At 52.5% G+C, this 5539-nt stretch overlaps 1 pseudogene; it reads right to left on the bottom strand.

Moving 5' to 3' along the window:
• Positions 1 to 466: 466 nt before the first annotated feature.
• LOC129017605 (collagen, type I, alpha 1a-like) lies at positions 467 to 1846 on the bottom strand (annotated as a pseudogene).
• Between the last annotated feature and the right edge of the window lie 3693 nt (positions 1847 to 5539).

Genomic DNA, 5539 nt, shown 5'->3' with positions numbered 1-5539 from the left:
AGGAACATTTCTGGAACACACTGAAAATCCTCTTTTGGTTTTTTTTTTTTTTTTGAGACAGAGTCCCAGAGCTAGGACTATAGGCATGCACCACCACATGTGGCTCATTTTTGTATTTTTAGTAGAGATGTGGTCTTTTTATATTGGCCAGGCTGGTCTCAAACACCTGACCTCAAGTGATTCATCTGCCTTGGCCTCCCAAAAATGCAGGGATTGCCTTGGCCTCCCAAAGTGCTAAGATTGCAGCCTCTGCCCAGCCGCCACCCCGTATAGGAAGTGAGGAGCGTCTCTGCCCGGCTGCCCATCGTCTGGGAAGTGAACGCCTCTGCCCGGCCACCCATCCTCTGGGATGTGAGGAGCGCCTCTGCCCGACTGCCACCCCATCTAGGAAGTGAGGAGCGCCTCTGCCCAGCAGCCGCCCCATCTGGGAAGTGAGGAGCGTCTCTGCCCGGCCGCCCCATCTGGGAAGTGGGAAGCACCTCTGCCCGGCCGCCCCATCTGGGAAGTGGGGAGCGCCTCTGCCAGGCCGCCCCATCTGGGAAGTGGAGAGCGCCTCTGCCCGGCCGCCCTGTCTGGGAATTGGGGAGCGCCTCTGCCCGGCGGCCCATCGTCTGGGATGTGCGTCTGGGATGTGAGGAGCGCCTCTGCCTGGCTGCCACCCCATCTAGGAAGTGAGGAGCGCCTCTGCCTGGCCGCCCCCTCCGGGAAGCGAGGAGCGCCCCTGCCCGGCCGCCCTTTGTCTGAGAGCTGAGGAGCGCCCCTGCCCGGCCGCCCTTCATCTGGGAGGCGAGGAGCGCCTCTGCCCAGCCACCCCGTCTGGGAGGTGAAGAGCGTCTCTGCCTGGCCGCCCATCATCTGGGATATGAGGAGCGCCTCTGCCCGGCCGCCCCAGGTGAGGAGCGCCTCTGCCCGGCTGCCTCATCTGGGAGGTGAGGAGCGTCACTGCCTGGCCGCCACGTCTGGGAATTGAGGAGCACCTCTGCCCGGCCGCCCATCGTCTGGGAAGTGAGGAGCGCCTCTGCCCGGCCACCCCGTCTGGGATGTGAGTAGCACCTCTGCCCGGCCACCCTGACTGGGAAGTGAGGAGCGCCTCTGCCTGGCCGCCCAATCTGGGAAGTGAGGAGTGCCTCTGCCCAGCTGTCCATTGTCTGGGAGGTGAGGAGCACCTCTGCCCGGCCGCCCCATCTGGGAAGTGAGGAGTGCCTCTGCCCAGCTGTCCATTGTCTGGGAGGTGAGGAGCACCTCTGCCCGGCCGCCCCATCTGGGAGGTGAGGAGCACCTCTGCCCGGCCGCCACCCCGTCTGGGAGGAAGTGAGGCACACCTCTGCCCGGCCACCCAGTCTGGGAGGTGAGGAGCGCCTCTGCCCAGCCGCCCATCTGGGAGGTGAGGAGCGCCTCTGCCCGGCCGCCCATCGTCTGGGATGTGAGGAGCGCCTCTGCCCGGCCGCCCATCGTCTGGGATGTGAGGAGCGCCTCTGCCCGGCCGCCCCGTCTGGGAGGTGAGGAGCGCCTCTGCCCGGCCGCCCCGTCTGGGAGGTGAGGAGCGCCTCTGCCCGGCCGCCCCGTCTGGGAGGTGAGGAGCGCCTCTGCCCGGCCGCCCCGTCTGGGAGGTGAGGAGCGCCTCTGCCCGGCTGTCCATTGTCTGGGGCATGAGGAGCGCCTCTGCCCGGCCGCCCATCGTCTGGGAGGTGAGGAGCACCTCTGCCCGGCCGCCCCATCTGGGAGGTGAGGAGTGCCTCTGACCGGCCGCCCATTGTCTGGGATGTGAGGAGCGCCTCTGCCTGGCCGCCCCGTCTGGAAAGTGAGGAGCGCCTCTGCCCAGCCGCCCCGTCTGGGAAGTGAGGAGCACCTCTGCCCGGCCGCCCCGTCTGGGATGTGTACCCAACAGCTCTGAAGAGACAGCGACCATTGAGAACGGGCCATGATGATGGCGGTTTTGTCGAAAAGAAAAGGGGGCAATGTGGGGAAAAGAAAGAGAGATCAGATTGTTACTGGTCTGTGTAGAAAGAAGTAGACATAGGAGACTCCATTTTGTTCTGTACTACGGAAAAATTCTTCTGCCTTTGGACGCTGTTAATCTATAACCTTACCCCCAACCCCGTGCTCTCTGAAACATGTGCTGTGTCAACTCAGAGTTAAACGGATTAAGGGCGGTGCAAGAGGTGCTTTGTTAAACAGATGCTTGAAGGCAGCATACTTGTTAAGAGTCATCACCACTCCCTAATCTCAAGTACCCAGGGACACAAACACTGTGGAAGGCCGCAGGGACCTCTACCTAGGAAAACCAGAGACCTTTGTTCACGTGTTTATCTGCTGACCTTCTCTCCACTATTATCCTATGACCCTGCCACATCCCACCCAAGAATGATCAATAAATACTTGAAAAAAAAAAATGCAGGGATTACAGATGTGAGCCACCACACTTCATATAATATCCTTTTGATGGAGTATTATGTAGCTGTTAAACTGTGACAATGTTTGACAGTCATAGATACAAAAAGCACTAAATAAAATTTGAATCTGATGTGATCTTGGCTATGTAAATAGATGCCCAAAGTCCCTGGGCCTCTCCACCCTGTGATTTTAAATGAGGTCACATTAGCCTTATACCCGAATTTCACTGTCCCATTGCCCCCACCAGCTCTTACAGACCTCTGCAAAGGCCCTGAGGGCCCTAGGGAATAAAGCATATGCCCCACCCACCCAAGTATTCATAAACTGTCTGTGTTTGATGGGCACAGCCACCCTTTGCCAAGCCTTCACTCTTGCCATACCTCATAAAGGACACCTCCCTGTCAGGTTGACCAAACCACCTGGTTTGCCTGGAACTGAGAGGTTTCCTGGGATTTAGGACTTTTAGTACTAAAACTGGGAGACTCTTTGGCAAACTAGGAGAACTTGGTCACCATGACTCACTGTGCAAAGCTGCACATTTTTTTTTGTGCTTCCAAGCTGCAAAATTTTTAGATCCCCAAATGGAATTTTTTTTTTCTTAGCTAGAGCTCAGCTTCATTCTTCCCAAAACAGGGACTGGTGGACCTCCCAGAGGACTGGGTGAGGTGAATATTCATGTTTGAATTCAGGGGACTTTTATCCCTGGTACCAGGAAAGTAAAAAGAAACAACAGTCAAAAAGTTGCTTGAGAAACAGCTAATTAGAGGATGGGTCTAGACAAGAGATGCTGGTTTGGGAAACATGAGCACATTGGGTGGCAAATATCATGAGACTGGACTGGATGGCCCAGGACCCCTGTAAACAGGAGAGAAGCCTGAGAATAATGACATTTGAGCCAATCTGTAGAGGTGAGTCCATAAAAGAAACTGAGGCTGGGCCTAGTGGCTCACACCTGTAATCCCAGCACTTTGATAGGCCAAGGCAGGCATATCACTTGAGGCCAGGAGTTTGAGACCAGCCTGGCCAACATGATGAAACTCTGTCTCTACTAAAAATACAACATTTAGCCAGGTGTAGTAGTGAGAGCCCATAGTCCCAGCTACTCAGGAAGCTAAGGTGGGAGGATTGCTTGAGCCCAGGAGGTTCAGGCTGCAGTGACGTATGATCACGCCACTACACTCTAGCCAGGGCAACAGAGCAAGACCCTGTCTCAAATAAATAAATAAATACAAATTAAGTAAAAAGAAACTTGCCGGACATAGTGGCTCACACCTATAATCCCAGCACTTTGGGAGGCTGAGGCGGGTGGATCACCTGAGGTCAGAAGTTTGAGACCGGCCTGGCCAAGATGGTGAAACCCTGTCTCTACTAAAAACACAAAAATTAGCTAGGCACGGTGGTGGGTTCCTGTAATCCCAGCTACTCGGGTGGTTGAGGCAGGAGAATTGCTTGAAACCGGGAGGCGGAGGTTGCAGTGAGCTGAGATCATGCCACTGCACTCCAGCCTGCACGACAGAGCAAGACTCTGTCTCAAAAACAAAAAAAGAAACTGAGGATAGTGGCCAAAGAGAAAGGAAGAAAACTAGGATTTGAGGTTGGTAAGTTTTGGTGCAGTGTCTGAAATTTGTCCATAGTTTCCAATTTGGCTATGCCTTCACCCTAAAGCTAGTTTTGATACTGATTGATCATGCTTCATATCATCAAGCAGACCACTCTTTCTTTCCCTCCAGCTTCTGAAATGTAGGTGATTCCATATGAGGTGCTCTTACTCTCTCTGCTTTCTCTTTTATAATAGTTTAGTCTGAGGCTGGGTGCGGTGGTTCATGCCTGTAATCCTAGCACTTTGGGAGGCCAAGGTGGGTGGATCACGAGGTCCACCCGCTCACATGGTGAAACCCCATCTCTACTAAAAATACAAAAAAAAAAAAAAAAAAAAAAAAAACTAGCCCAGTGTGGTGGCGGGCACCTGTAATCCCAGCTACTCGGGAGGCTGCGGCAGGAGAATGGCATGAACCTAGGAGGCAGAGCTTGCAGTGAGCCGAGATCACGCCACTGCACTCCAGCCTGGGCAACAGAGCAAGACTCTGTCTCGGGGGGAAAGAAATTTAAAAAGTTAATCGGGTGGTGGGGGAAAGAAATTTAAAAAGTTAATCGGGTGGTGGGGGGGAATGTGTGTTGGTTATATTCAAATACTGCACACCATTATATGTAAGGGATTGAGCATTCACAGATTCTGGTGTGTGGGGGCAGTATCCTAGAACCAGTCCCCCGCAAAATATCGAGGATGACTGAACTATGGAGGAAACAAAGCACTGTTAAACAGCATACAATTCCTGTCTTCAAAAAAGTTATCTCATTAGGTAGATGAGACTTATAATGAATTAAAAGGAATGAATACAGATTTGGAGATAGTGGTTGTTGTGATGGATAATCTTAATTGCATTTTCTTCCAAAACAGATTCATTCTTATAGAAGAGCATCAGAGGAAGATAAAAAAGAATCCTCAATGTCAGGCCCCTGAGCCCAAGCTAAGCCATCATAACCCCGTGACCTGCACATATACATCCAGATGGCCTGAAGCAACTGAAGAACCATAAATGTGAAATAGCCAGCTCCTGCCTTAACTGATGACATTCCACCATTGTGATTTGTTCCTGCTCCACCCTAACTGATCAATTGATCTTGTGACATTCCTTCTCCTGGACAATGAGTCTCAGGAGCTCCTCACCAAGCACCTTGTTACCCCCACCCCTGCCCGCAAGAGAAAACCCACGTTAACTGTAATTTTTCCACTACCTACCCAAATCCTATAAAACTGCCCCACCCCATCTCCTTTTGCTGACTCCAGGTGATTAAAAAACTTTATTGCTCACACAAAGCCTGTTTGGTGGTCTCTTCACATGGATGCGCATAACACTCAAGGTAAATATTAGTCTGGTGATTTTTTTTTTTTTTTTTTTGAGATGGAGTTTCCCTCTTGTTGCCAGGCTGGAGTACAATGGCGCGATCTCAGCTCACCGCAACCTCCGCCTCCTGGGTTCAAGCGATTCTCCTGCCTAAGCCTCCTGAGTAGCTGGGATTACAGGCATGCGCCACCACTAATCTGGCAATTTTTACATTAGAATTTTAGAATTAGAGGAGAGCT

The sequence above is a fragment of the Pongo pygmaeus genome, chromosome 19 (genome assembly GCF_028885625.2).
Source record: "Pongo pygmaeus isolate AG05252 chromosome 19, NHGRI_mPonPyg2-v2.0_pri, whole genome shotgun sequence".
In the NCBI taxonomy this organism is placed as follows: domain Eukaryota; kingdom Metazoa; phylum Chordata; class Mammalia; order Primates; family Hominidae; genus Pongo; species Pongo pygmaeus.
This window is presented reverse-complemented; position numbering and strand designations above follow the sequence as displayed.